The sequence below is a fragment of the Pteropus vampyrus genome, unplaced genomic scaffold (assembly GCF_000151845.1).
Source record: "Pteropus vampyrus isolate Shadow unplaced genomic scaffold, Pvam_2.0 Scaffold262, whole genome shotgun sequence".
Lineage (NCBI taxonomy): Eukaryota > Metazoa > Chordata > Mammalia > Chiroptera > Pteropodidae > Pteropus > Pteropus vampyrus.
The window spans coordinates 1,242,812-1,257,887 of record NW_011889043.1 but is presented as its reverse complement, the minus strand read 5'-3'; the positions used below and the strand labels follow the sequence as shown (position 1 = coordinate 1,257,887).

The window sequence follows — 15,076 nt, the reverse complement described above, 5'->3', positions numbered from 1 at the left end:
AATCATAAGTTCTTGTAAATTGAGAATGTAATAGTATATAGAACCCATCACACTAGGACCAAGTTACTCCCTTTGTATATTCTTTGAGATATTTCTGTACATAGTACAAGCATGTGTACCTACATGCTTTTATAATGAAAAAGGAGTTATACTATATATTATATTTATACATAACCAATTAACTTAAAAGGTAGTGGCTTCAAACAACAAAAACATTTATCGCACAGTTTCTCCGGGTAATGAATTCAGGAGCAATGTAGCCACATAGTTCTGACTTGGGGATCTCACGTTGCAATCATCTGAAGTCTTGACTGGGTCTGAAGGATCCACGTCCAGTGTAGCTCCCTCATGAGGATGGCAAGTTGGTGCTGGCTGTTGGCAGGAAGCCTCATTTCCTCTCCACATGAGACTCTACAGAGATGCTCGAGTGACCTCATAACACAAAGGTTGGCTTCCCCCAAAATGAGTGATCCAAAAGAATAAGAGGGAAAAGCAATAATGCCTTTTAGAACCTAGCCTCAAGTCACACATTATGTCCACCATACTCAACGGTCACAGAGACTAGCTCCAATTCAATTTGGGAGAAGACTACGTAAGCGCATTTAGAGGCAAGGATTATTGGGGGCTGTATTGGAACCAGGCTACCACAATATGTATATTGTCAAAAAAATAAATGGAGCCAGAGCTGCCTTGAATGTCTTATGCCTAAGTCTTTGGAATGCTAAAATAGGGCAAAATAACCTTTGGACTGGGCCAAAAGCAACTGTATGTTCCAAAGAAGTGCAAAGATAACAAGAAAGCAGATAAAACTGCAGGACTGAACTGATTAATACTGGACTGAAAATTAAAAACATTATTTAGAATTAACAGTACTATGTTATCTGCACCAATAGAAATGCCTTCCTTCTATTGACGTAACTGATAACCTGCCCTTTCTCATAAATACCCATTGCCCATGTTTCCTAATCAGAACATTATTTGGGCTTCTGCCTGAATCAGTGCATCCTGAATAGCTGTTCTTTTGCTCTCAAATAAATACTGTTGCCTCTCACTTTGAAAGGCCCTTTTAAGTTAATATGAATACATCTTAGATATTATTTTCATATCAGCATTTATAGACTGACATTATCTTAAATGTATCCGCTGTACAGGTACACTGTAATTTAAAAAATCCTTTAGCTTTTTAGGTAGTTTGTTGGTGGTGTTTTTTTGTTTGTTTGTTTTTTGCTATCCAAGCAATATTTGAATAAATATCTATCTTTCTATATCTTTACATACTTGTTCATTCAATATTCTTCCACCATGTACTGTGTACCAAGTCATGTTCAAGGCAGTGAGGGATATTGTGGAGAACAAAACAGACAAGAACTCTGTTATCATGGAGTTTACTTTCTAATCCTAGACTGAAGAGAAAAACAATAGTATTAAATTCTAAGAGTACACGCTAAGAGCATTTTGTATTAGGGGATTAGAGAAGCCTTCAAAGGAGATAAAATTTAAGTTGTAAAGGACAAGAAAGCCAGCCATATGAGGATCCTAAGCAAGAGCTTTTTGGGAATGAGTGAAGGGAAGATTATGAACAAGAAGGTTGGAGAGACAGGCAGGTGCTGGGCAATTGAAAGATTTGTAAGAGAGTAAGAAGCTTGACTTTCTAGGTAGGATGCTACAGGGTTGTTCTACTGGTCATTTAAAAAGTCACTGTTTACTATGAAATATGGATTACAGAAGTCAAGAGGAGAAGCAAGAAAAGGAGGAAATTCCACCAATCCAAGCAAGAAATGATGTTGGTTTGAATTAGGGTGATGATAGAATATGAATTAGGAGACTTAAAAGACATCTACCAATTGCAGCGTGTGAGTTTTATTTGGATTCTGATTTATTTTTTAAACTAAAAAAATCAATTATGACATTTGAGACAAGTGGAAATTTGAACATTGGCAGGATGTTTGATAGTAAGGAATTGCTTTTTTTAAAGTATGATTTTTAGTGTATGATTTAGAGATGGAGAGAAGGGAACTAATTTGGGCAATGTTTTGGAGGTAAAGTTCTCAGATGTGAGAAAAAGAGGAATCGAATTCAGGATTGTACCTAGATTTTTTGCTTGATGGATTATGGTACAATAATGAGTGAAAAAAATTAGGAATTGAAAGTCAAGAGTTCTATTTGGCCATGGCACCTAGAGTTTGAGATGCCTGTTAAGAGATCCATGTAGAACTGTTGAGGTAGGACATTTAGATATCTGAATCTGAGTTTCGTGTTTTTTTTTATAGTGCTCCGGATTGGAAATACAGATTTAAGTGTTTATCATGTCACTGGCACTTTTAAAGCAAAGGTCTTGGTGAGATTCCCTAGGGGAGAGAATAGATGAAGAGAAAGACGCCTAGGTCAGAGGCCTTTGGCCTGTACACCTTTGAGCAGAAAAGGAGCCAAAAAAGGACTGAGAAGGACTGGCCACTGGGAAGGGAAGAAAGGCCAGAGAATATGCTGTCATGGAAGCCAAGGGCATAAAGGAGAGTGGTCAATCATGGAATATTACTGAGAGGTCAGTGAGGTTGAACAGAGAAGTGACTATTGGATCTTTCCACGTGAAGAATATTGGCGACCTTGACCAGACCCACAATCTCAGTGTTGTGATAGGGATAGGAAGCCAGAATGGGGTATGTTCAAGAAAGAATGAGAAATAAGGAAGTGGACACAGTGATGGTAGATGATCCCATACAACAAATATAATTGTGAAAGGGAGCAGAGGATTGTGGGGCAAGAGAGGCAAAGAGTGATTCTGTTACCTTAAGAGTATGGAGATGAGAGTGATTTAGGAGAGATTGATGATGGGAGTGTCTTTGGATATACTGTATTTCTAGAAATAGAATTTCTGGGTTAAAGGTATTTGTAATTTTGATCACGCTAAATTGCCCTCTTGAGATGACATACCAAATTGCACACTTGTCAATAATATGAGTTTCTACCCACACCACTGTAAACACTGAGTTTACATGGTCTTAAATGCTTGCCAATCTGAACGTCACAAATTTTGAGTGTAATGATCATGCAGAGCTATGAGCATCTTGGAAAATATGAAACTATGTCTTTCCTCCTTTATTTACTTTTGTATTATGGGCATATTTTTCTCCTGAAACTCAGTGACAATTGAGAGAAATTCTGCTTGGTGAATTTCTGCCCCGTTTCTCTTTGTATTATCTCTGGAAGGAAATCCAAGTTATTCTCTATCATTCTTTGTGGAGAATTTGAGGGCATGGTTGCAACTATTACAGCTGGTACTAAAGAGCTTGGAGTCTGAGCCCTAAAGTTGTGAGATTAATTCTCATCATTGCCAGGTCTTGGCTCAGGTCTGAATTCCTCACCCCAGCTTCACCATATAGCCTAGGGTGAATGACTTAAGTCCATAAAAGGTTTTGATTATAGCTGACATGAAGCACTGGATAGATAGACTTAATGATCTAATGCTGAGAAAGCAGTTTTAGCCAGACCTTGTGTTCTGAGCTCTTTCAGAAGCCACCTGGGCACTTGGTGAGAGTTGTGTCTAGTTCTTATTGGTGACAAATTTTCTTTCCAACCAAAGATCTTCGTAAAAGAGAGATTTTGTTTAAAATATAACTGATTTATCAGAATTTATGGTTTAAAAAAATGCAGAGCAAGGAGGGAAATGATGGTATTTATTCCAATGATAGTTTGTCAATTACAACTAGAATTTTTTTTACTTTTTAAAAACATTAATTGTGGAGAATTTCGTACCCACACAGAATCGACAGAATTGGGTGTGGAAGCTCATGTGTCGATTGTTCCCAGCAACCATCAACCCTTGTTTGGTTCTACCCCATCCACCTCCCCATCTCATCCATTTTGAAGCAAATCCCAGTAATCGTATTATTTCACTTGTGAATGTTTCAGTGACACTAAAAATCATACTTTAAAAAAAGCAATTCCTTACTATCAAATATCCTGCCAGTGTTCAAATTTCCACTTGTCTCAAATGTCATAATTGGTTTTTTTTTTTAGTTTAAAAAAAAAAATCAGAATCCAAATAAAACTCACACGCTGCAATTGGTAGATGTCTTTTAAGTCTCCTAATTCATATTCTGTTTTGCTTTTTTTCCCCTTGCAACTTATTTGTTGAAGATACCAGGTCATTTGTAGATTTCCCCATATTCTGGATGTTGCTAATTGCACTCCACTGGCAAGTTAATCATACTACAGACATCAAAAGGCTGTTGACCAAGCACTCTGATTATATGTCTGTTCGTTTTGCACTTAAGCACTAGGAATACTAAAATCCTTATCATTTTGCTCTGCCATGTGTTGGTTGCCTTGCAGTGGTGTTAATAATGTTTCTAAGGACACGGAAGAACAGGACCCCATGCCCTTGTCTGGATCTGGCTGGCTGTGCCTGGGAACACCACCCTGACAGAGTTTGTCATTAACTAGCAATGCAGACATTTCATATGTGCCTTGTGCTCCCGCAGATCATTCTGATATTTCCAAAATGTCCATCATTCTATAATTCTACAGTTTGGATCCTCTTAATTTTCGTTTCCAGGTGCGCTAAATAGTTTTTTAGAAAGAGATGTTTCAGTCTTCAGAATCTATCCTGGTGTTCCTTCTTTCAAGATATTGTGTGTATTGGTCCTTTCCTGACCTGCATCTGCCCCTCTCTTTTTGAATGGTAGTTCTCTAGGCCAAGAGTGATCGTAGGCCCAGGGCTGATAGTCCAGGAGCACAAATGGCCGCTGTGTTTTTTGGGAGTGGTCTTAAACTGGTGTCTGGGAATACATGAGCAAATCTAAGTTAAATCTGAAAGATCTAGGGAAGACAAGCCACACCTTGAAGGTTCTTCTGGATCCTTCACCTAGACAGAAACATGAAACCTGAATTTCTCAAAGTGAAGTGAGAGGCAGAAGGCCAGGATGGGTTGGTCACGGGAGCCAAAAGGAAACTGTAGGGCAAAGGGCTATCATAATGCCAGGGCTCTGAGCCAGGGCTGCTGGTGTTCTCTCCATCTCTGTGTCTCTGTCTTTCTCTTTTGTGGTCAAGTAAGGGCACCTTTAGAGAGGAAGGCCCATGGTAACCGCCCTCTGCCCTGTTTGCCTTCCCTAGGCCCTACCCTGTAGCCCAGAGCTCTCCCACCTCAAACATCACTAGATTTAGAAACAAGAATCTTTCGCCTTTTTTTTGTTGTTGTTTTTAATCTTACAGAGGCCTTTTGTGGAGATGAGGTAAAGAGAAAGCTCTTATTTTGATTCCAGGGTGGAGATTAGCAATCTTTCTCCTAAGAACGAAGGCAGTGAGGAGCCCTGGCTGGGAATGGCACGCATCTGATGAAGCCTTTGTGTTTGTGCAAGTCCAGACTCAGGGCACAGCAGGCACGCTGTTTGCTATGGGCAGGAAAGCAGGAAGAGCTGTCCTTTATAACTTAGAGCCCTCAGATCTCTGAGTAAACAGAGTGGTAGAGCATTGAGTTTCTCAAGAAACTGCTTGTGATAGATAACCCAACCAGCGCCTCCTGGTGGTGAAGAGCAAGTGCTCTGGAGCCAGTTGCCCTGGGTTCAAATCCTCATTTCGTTGGTATCTTGACTTTGGGAAAGCTGTGGTAGCCTCTCTGTGCCTCAGCTTAATAAGCTGTAAATCAAGGCTAATAATCATCATGTGATTTTTGAGGATGAAATGAATAGAACTCATTTAAACTGCCTAGAATGGTGCTTGGGCAGAGTGTGTGCTAATTAATGTTACTACTATTATTTTAGTTTAATCCAGTTCTTGTCAGGGATCGAGGTGATGTGGGAGCACTAGGAAGGCTTGCTGAACGTTCCAGGGAGCTGAGGGACATCAGAGGCCTTCCTGGGAGGACTGATTCCTGAGCTGAGTAACTGAGGATCCCAGGAGCAGAGTGTTAAGTGTGAGAGGTGGGGCAAGTGAGATGGGTTGGAGCACTTCCGCAAACTTATATTTAACCCAGAGATGGTGGGGACTCCCTGTAAGGTTGAGGTAGGAAGGAGGTCAGGGTGCATCCTGGCATCTGGGGAAGGCTGATTTTGAAAGTCAAAATAGGAAGTGAGTTGGATCTCTTACAGTAATAAAGACCAGATATGGCAAGGGCCCAAACCATTGTGCTAAGGATGGAGAGGAGGGAATGGGAGACCGAGGAGGCAACTGATTGAATGAGAGGAGGAGGGACCAGACATAGCATGACACTCAGGTTTCTAGTTTATATAATCAGTGGATGGGGTATTGCTGATGATTGAATTGGCTGACAAAAGAAAATCCTGCCTGGAATAAAGGAATGAAGAGGCAAGGGAGGAAAATGATCAGTTCAATCTGGTGTGACTTGGGAGTTTGAGATGCCAATGAATTATCTAAGGGGAGGTGTCCTATACTCAGTTTATTTATACTCTGCTCTGTCCTGGGTAGAATTTAAAGTGATATATAAGGATACATAAAGTAGAGTGGGATGTTATAAATTAAGTAGGAGAAAAAGAAGAAAGAAAAACAAAGATGGAATGTAAAACGGAGGAGTGAGAGTAATACAAAATACACTGTGGAGAGCAGAGGTCACAAGCCGGCAGCATTTGGCTAACCTCTGCTGTTTGGATTGGCCTGCAGTCTTATGTTTGTCTCTTTGTCTATTTTTGGTTAGTTTTCTTTCTTTCTTTTTTTTTTTTTTTTTTTTTTTCGAGTCGTAGTCTTACAATTAAAGTGTTCTTAAAAATTAGGATTTCTGGCTTTTTTCTAAATATTGGAAGTACTGGAATCTCTGAGCCATATTCTAATCTGGCAACCATGATCTAGATCTGAAGAGCAGTCATCATTCTTAAGAGGGCCTGGCTTCTCCAGTTTACCAGAGTCCTGTCCACCTCCCATTGTCTCCCCAACACGGATGCAGAGTGTCGGTCCCATTTATCATCGTTGATTATTTCTCTGAACTTATATCTCAATCAAATGTGAATAAAACAAAAATAAGTCAAGATCTTTCTTATTCTCACTCTATTTTGCCTGCCTACATTAGCTGCCTGGCCACGGAAGCAGGCTGACTCTCACTATTTACAGCCATTGCCCATTTTGATCAGTACCTGCATTGTACCTATTGTTAAACAATTTGAAGGTAACCACTGCTGTAGATATTAGAGTTCACGACAGGTGGTAAAATCATGTATTTGGCCTATATCATCTTCAGACTTCACTCTAGGCCTTCTAACACCCCCAAAAAGAGAGGACACGTTACCAGCCTAGCAAATCATAGTTTTTGTAAGATGATTGCTGAGGCCACTCAGGACTCTTCTTAACACAAAGACCACACCAAAATTTCTCCTGAGAGTCTCCATAGAGAGGGAATGCTGTGTTCAAATAACATTCATCCCTGGAGTGTATACAAATCTAAGGTTGATTCCAGAAGAGTCTTCAACATAGTCAAGTGTCTTTGCCCCAAAGCACAACTACACAAGCAATTCTTGGGGAGATTGGTCTAATACAGTTCAGTAACCAAATTCTCCACTGAGCTAATACAGGAATAATTTTAGATAGTTTTAGACTATCTGGAGAAATTAAAGTACTCCATAAATTTGCTATAGATGGTCCAAGGATGTGATGCTACCTTGGGACTGTCAGGGCACAGTCAGGGATGAGAGACAACACACAGAAGATGGTGAAGAGAAAAGACAAAAGGTCTTAGGTTCTTGATGATATTGCTGAAACACTGAAACAGCTGACCCTTATTGTAAAAGATAATACATCTTTATTAAGTTTAAATTACATTTATTTAGTCATTCTACTACATGTTGACAAATACATCATAACTAGTACAGCCCATAACCAAGTCAAGTCCAAAGTAAGAGCAATAAAAACCACAATCTAATTTCTCCTCCTAGGAGTGTAAGTATAAAAGTCAGAGGCAAATGGCTGTAAAAAACACTGGCATGTCACAAAAAGTTGTAGATCCATATTATAGGAGATGAAAATAAAATAGTACTGATAGGATTCTCAGGTCAGGATTGGGGAAATAGACATGGGAACTGGAATCATAGTTTGTAAGTGTAACCGTCAGTGTAGATGAAATTGCCTAGGTTGACCACATAGAACAATTAAGAGTACCCATATTTAAAGGACAGGCATTAGAAGGCAGAGTCCTGCTGAGGAAAGAAAACAGAGGAAGAAGAGTTACAGAGTTGGGAGAAAAATCAACATAGCAAGAAGTCATGGAAACCAAGAGAAGAAGCTTTAGGAAGGCAGGAATTGGAAGCAGTGTGAAATACAGCCCACTAATATAAGGACTTGCATATATCAAATGAAATCTGGGCTTCCACACATATTCCCTCAGCGATATCATTCTGTAGATAAAAATTTCCCTGACCCATTCCTTTCTTATTTTTAATAACCAAACCTAGAGTCTTCCATAGGAACTTTCTTACCTAAGATTTTTAGAAGTAATAAAAAGCAGTTTATAATAAAATTTTACTCCATGAGCTCCTAGGAACTTACTTATTTTTTGCCTACCATTTTCCCAGCCAATTCTTAAAGTGGCTTCCTGGAAGTTCTTATCTAACCAGAATTTGAAGCAATAAAGCCTTCGCTTGCTGAAAGATGGAACTGCCAGAGCCAATTTCAATTTGTGTTATCTTTTGATAGGTAGAAGAGGTGAAGTCTTCCTTGAGGCAATTAAAATGGAATTCTAGAAGTATGTGCAACCCAGAGGATACCTGACACACTTAGAGTCCTTTATTCCTTCTCAGTTTTCTCTCATCACTCTCACCAGTCCAGTCATGGCACAGACTGGCTCAGGGAGCATCATTCCAAGAGTAAGGTGAGGAAAAATGGCTGATTAACTGAGATCCAACGTGTTCATCATCCAAGGACAATGATAAGCAGGGTGGGGCTAATTGTACAGTCTAAAACACAAATTCTTCGGAAGTAGCTTCTAAACTTCCATTTCACAATTGTAAATTATGTTTATAAATGAATAAGGCTGGGAGTTTTTCAGTTCACATTCCTTTAAAGGGATACATAAGAAACAATCCTGGTAAGGTTGTAACCTCGAAAGAGAAATGTCTCAACTTGTTGGATACACAGACTATAAATCTATAAAAAGATTATTCAATTGTAACCAATTAGTTTGTTTTGGTGGAGAAAAGTAAATGTTAAAGCACATGATGTTCACGTAATTAAGAGCCAAATCAAGATAGGAGGAATATATCATTATTATATGAACACTGGAACTCAGAGTTGACTAAGATTCAGATATTTAAGCCACTTTTACCAGCACCAATCTATTTCTGAACTGCTGGGAAAAGAAGGAGTTAGCATGCTGAAAACAAGCAAATACCTTTTCTGAAATCCAGGTCTTTTGGAGGCATAGTATTAAAGCTCCCTCCCTATCCCAAGCAAATAGTGCAGGATCTTCATACCCAGGACCTTCTAGCTCTGCTTGAAAGTAAGGAGCCTTAGTCATGTGGAGGCGAATGCCAACCTCTAGGGAATCCAGTGTCCTAGAAAGATACAACCACAATTAGCCTTTGGGACTCTGGGTAAATTTGTAACTTAATCCCAAACTGGCAAATCCAGTCTATCAAGACCATTCTTTGTGGAGAGAGTCTGATGTTTTCTGCACCCAGGGCCGGGCCCCCTGGAGATTCGGCCAGCTTGGCAGAGTCTGTCTTGAATGGGGTGAATTAGTCAGAGTTCTTATGCAAGCAATGGAAGCTGACTTTGGGTAGAAAAGGAATTCCTTGACATGGACATAGTAGCTCACAAAACTCTTGTGAGAGCTGTGAAGAAATAATTCCCGAGGCGACTCTTCAGGAAAGATGCCTATACCAGGACTCTAGCCTCATTCGTGGCAGAAATAGAGGAAAAATAGTCTATACTCCAGATCCAGTTTCAGAGACAGAAAACTTCTAGGGTTGCTGTGTATTGAAGGAAGCTAGAATGGAGTGAGGAGAAACCTTTCTCCCTGGAGACTCTGAGATGGACCTCCCTCTTGGCTGCTGACCATGGAACACTGAGAAGGAAATGGTGGAAGGCTTTTGGAATTCTGGGTTGCATATCTCGAAAACAGATTCATAACACCAAATGCTTTTCAGTGAACTTTGGAAATAATCAGAGAAGCTCTAATAAAGCAGATATTGCTCAGGGGACACTAAAGAATGATAAAGCAATGCTACTTTGTGATCCAAAGTGATGCTTTTAAAATCTGAAAAAGTGATTTTTGGTTAAACTGTGATTTTAAAAAGCCCTGCATTAATTCTATTAAGACATTCAAGAAGGTCACTTGCAGAGAACCCATTGTTATTTTAGCTCAGTTTCTAGTTCTGCTTTGTGGAAAAAGTAGGAAACAGTGCCCTCTTCTGTAAGAGCTTGGCATGTGTATCCTGAGACCACATAAGAATTTCATCACTCACATTTTTATTTCTGAGAAATTCTAATCAAAGGAACATATTTATTTATATTACACCATTTTTCTGGTCATGTATAAAAGACAATAAACTTTCAACTAAAACCGTGTTAGTTATCTACTGTTGTATAACAATTTACTCTGAGTTTAGCTTAAAACATTTATTATCTCATAGTTTCTGTAGGACAGGAATTTGAGAGCTGTGCAACTGTGGTTGTGGCTTGGAATTTCCCAAAGGTCAAGTGGTAGTCATCTGAAGGCTTGGCTATGGCTGAAGGATCCTGTTCTAAGGGGCTCATCACATGTGGCAGGTTGGTGCTGGTTGTTGGCCAGAGGCCTATGTTCTTTGCTACGTGGATCTCTCTGGAGGGTGTCGGTGTCCTCTCAACATGGCAGCTGACTTCCACCAGAAAGTGTGGTCCAAGAGGAAACAAAGCAAAGTCACGATGTCTTTTATGCCCTCCTCTCACAAGTCACACATAATATCCTATTGGTAACACAGACCAGTTCTATTTAGTGTAGGAGACCACACAAAGGTGTGAATACTGGGAGACAAAGATCCTTGGGGACTGTATTGAAGGCTGGCTACCACTGGAACCTTGTTTCAGCATTGTTGCAGAGAATGGGTATCGTTTTAGTTGAAAATGGAAGTGTAATTGTTGGATTTGCTAATAGCTAGTCCTGACAATAAACGTGAGCTGAGGTTCAGACCTGTGGTGTGGATGCGTGCCACTTGCCCAAACACATTCTATCTGCTTATTTTCAATATGACTGGCTAAGGTTTAGACCAAGATTCAGCTACCTCCTTTGGCTCAAGAAAATCTTGGGTCAATTAATAAGCATTAATGTTCTCCCACTTATTCATCAATATAAAAAACTCAGTTTCACTCTCTATTTTCAGCAAAAGAACTTGCTTGGCTATCTTCTCCCACTAATTGATTTCAGGGTTTAACATCCTTCATGATTAGGGAATATTTTTATTTCTTTATTATTGTTTAAGTTATTCTTCATCTGACTGTAGCAGTGACAAAAAGCAAGTGGCATCTTCTCTATGCAATCCTTCATATACTCAGTACCATTAAGTGACTTCTCTTCCTCTGGTGAAATAATTCCAGTTTTCTTAACTTTTTTCTCATGCTGACATGAATGAGAATTCTGTGTGTCTGTGTGTGTGTGCACAGATGTGCGCGGTGTGAACACTTTTTATTAAGGAAAGATTTAAACTTATAGAAAATAGAAAAGTAGAATAGTCTAAAGGACCCAGCACGCAGCTTCATCAGTTAAATAACTCATGGCCAATCTGGTATAATCTCTGCCCACTTCCCATCCTACCACCTACCTCCCACCCACTGGATTATTTTGAAGCAAATTGCAGAAATATTGTAATTTCATCCAGGGAAATAAATGCTTGACTTGTGAAAGGAAAAATAATATTTAAACTCTTGCCTTTCTAATTTCTCTTCTTTCTGACTCTTAGCTTTAGTCTGTGGGTAAAGGGCAAGATAAAATGCTTTTTCAGCATAGGAGATGTTATTTAAGGGACAGAGAAGAAAAATATCTTTTCTGTAGTTCCTGGAATACAGACATCTGAATTTCCTGGGAGAAATGTGTGGCAAATTCTCTAAACCTGATTTTCTGGATCACAAAGGTGAGGAGAAAAGTATGCAGTCATGGCTCTCCTTGAAGTTCCTTGCTGGACCTCTGCCCTTCACTTCACTATCTGAATTGTTTGCCGAAGGAGGAAAAACACGCACGCCAGCCCACTCACACACACGAACATGCCCACAGATCCTTAAACTAACTTTGGAATAAGAAAAAATTTTAAAGGAAGGAACTTTAAGGGCATTTTGCCCAAGGTTGTCATTCTCATTTTGTCAAAAACGAGGCCCAGTTATATCATATACCTTATGGTTGGTTCAGTATTTCATAATACTGTGTAATATGTTTTTAAGTAATATTTTGAGCATTTGTCTTGATAATTTCTTACAGACTATTTTCAGCACTGGGCAAATACTTGCTGCTTAACAGTGTTTTTGAAAAGGGCTTTATGAACTGGAACATGCCTTAAGGAAAGTCAGTGAATATTTGAACTTGGGTGGTTCAAATGCTTTCTGTCAAGTCTATTATTTTTAAAACACTTCATATTTTTTTGTTATAAAAGTAAAATATAGCCATGCCAAAGATTGAAACTTATCCCAAAGAATAGCACAAAAGGAAAGAAAGAAATCACCCTTAAAAAACACCTAATAACATTTTTGCCTATTTTCTTTATCTTTTCTAATACATATATAAAAATATAACATGGTCATTTTGTATCTAGAATTTTACATGCTAAGTTTTAAAATTCAACTTTATACTTTAAAAGGCATTGCCTAATATGGAGATAGATTGTAATTTTAAATGTGTACAATTACAATTGATATTTTAATTAAAAATGCAATTTAACAGCAGCATTAAATAATTTTAAATAATCCGTAACTTTATTAAATAAGTATTAAAACTATTTATAATTTTCTTCTTTTCTATGTGTACACAATTTTTTTCCATTACAGCATGCATATGATTTTAACTTTGTTATTTTCACTTATTTTACTGGAAAGATTTTTTTTTGTATTTCTGTAGTGTTTATAATTCTACTTTTAAATGGCTGCATGATTTTATTTTTTTGTCAGACAAACACGGGTTTGAATCTCAGCTTGCAATAATCTAGTCATGTGATTCTGGGAAAGTTTCTTTCTTTGAAGGGCTTTATTGAGTTATAATTGACATATAATAAACTGCACATATTTAAAATTCACACTTTGATAAGTTCTGACATGTGTATATACCTATGAACCCATCACCACAATCACAATAATAAACATCTCCAACACTCCCAAAAGTTTTGTCCTGCCCTTTTTTAGGGAGCTTTCACACACGTAATTATTTTAGATTCATTCACGTCATTGCTATGAAAATGACAGAACATTTGAATAAGATACATGAAAAGAGAAAAACTAGAAACTTTCGAATGAAGCAACTTGGCCTTCCATATGACTCTGGCCATGGCCTCAGAGACAGGAATTCATGGCAGGCTCAGGTACCCTGGGGTATCCTCAGCCTGAAGAGGCTGTCGGTCACATCTAAATTGGTATCATGGCCTGTTTTTCACATATATCCTTTCTTTCAGGCTCCTTGGTCAAAGCCACTTTCAAACAGCTCTACTCTTGGCTATCACCTGTGGATTTATACTAGCTTTTTTTTTTTTTTCTCTAAAATAACTCTTACTTTCAAACTCCCCTAATCTGATATTTCCATTCCTCTCATTCTTTGCACACTAACTTGGGTCTGAAGTTGTACCTTTTAGCTCTAAGGATTATGACTCATGCCAGAAATTAAAGAGCAAAACTTTAATAATTAATAGAGCAGGTAAAGTGCTACTGGAGGACTCTTCTGTGCTGTAAACATGAGCATCTCCCCTGCCTGCCTTGGGATTTCGTCACCTGTAAATTTGTGTCCCTAGCCTGACAGAGTTCTATTCAGCCTTTCGACATTATCTTTGTTTCTGAAAGTCTTCTGGAGGGCAGAGGCTGGGGCTGGCTTATGTCACAGATAAACCCCTGAGGAAGGAAGGATCACTCATGAACAGTTTCAAGCATGTTCTGGGAATTAGAGGGCTTCCAGATGCAGTCCCACAGCCGGACACTAAGGGGCAGCATGTATCAAAGGAAACATCTAGCTCTGCTCTTAAAACTAAGCAGAAACCAAGAAGAAACTACCTTGCTTTCAAACTCCAAGAACAAAGGATGTAGAGGTCACATTCTCACCTCTCGAATCAGATTACCACATTACAATTTTTTTATTGAAGTATAATTCACTTATATTATATTAGTTTCAGATGTATAACACAGTGATTCAATATTTATATACATTATGAAGTGATCACCACCATAAAAGTCTTTGTTACCTTCTGTCACCATACAAAGTTATTATTGACTATATTTTCTATGCTGTTCGTTACTTCCTCGTGACATTTATAATTGTAAGTTTGTACCTCTTAATTTATTTCTCCCATCTCTCCACCAGTCCCTCTGGCGATCACCAAGTTCTTTGAATCTATGATTCTGTTTCTGTTTCTGTTTTGTTTTGTTTGATTGGTTGGTTGATTTTTTAGATGCCACATATAAGTGAAATCATATGGTATTTGTCTTTCTCTGACTGACTTATTTAACTTAGCTTAATACCCTTCATGTTCATCCATGTTGTCTCGAATGGCAAAATTTAATTCTTTTTTATGGCGAGTAATATTCTATTTAAAAATACATAAATATCACATTTTTTATCCATTATTCATTGGACACTTAGGTTGTTTCCATATCTTCACTATTGCATATAATGCTGCAATAAACATAAAGGTGTATATGTCTACAACATTACAATTTTAAATATCTGCTTTATTAAGAATTTTGCCTGCCAACTGAATTCTCCAAGTAAATTAATTTAATTTGTGGTTGAATATGATTTAAATATAATATTGCTGAGACCCACATACTCTGTAAGACTTATGCATTTTAGTGCATTTATAACTTCAACAGCTTACCCTGATAATACTTAGTTCTAAATTCTTTCTATCCTTTAAAATGACTATTCTCTCTCTCTCTCTCTCTCTCTCTCTCTCTCTCTCTCTCTCTCTCTCTCTCT

General features: G+C 38.4%; 1 protein-coding gene and 1 long non-coding RNA gene across 3 annotated transcripts in view; one reads left to right on the top strand and one right to left on the bottom strand.

Moving 5' to 3' along the window:
• The window catches only part of CRHBP (corticotropin releasing hormone binding protein), an 89,561-nt gene that overhangs the window by 15,941 nt on the left and 58,544 nt on the right, over nucleotides 1-15,076 (top strand). The gene's annotated exons all lie outside the window — the stretch shown is intronic.
• On the bottom strand, nucleotides 195-10,549 carry LOC111729458. Of its 2 annotated transcripts, XR_002776240.1 has the most exons (3): nucleotides 9,329-10,549; nucleotides 4,655-4,778; nucleotides 195-451 (listed from the first exon to the last, which is right to left on the bottom strand). It is a non-coding gene; the product is annotated as an uncharacterized LOC111729458 (long non-coding RNA). The 2 variants fall into 2 exon arrangements; XR_002776241.1 differs by lacking the exon at nucleotides 4,655-4,778.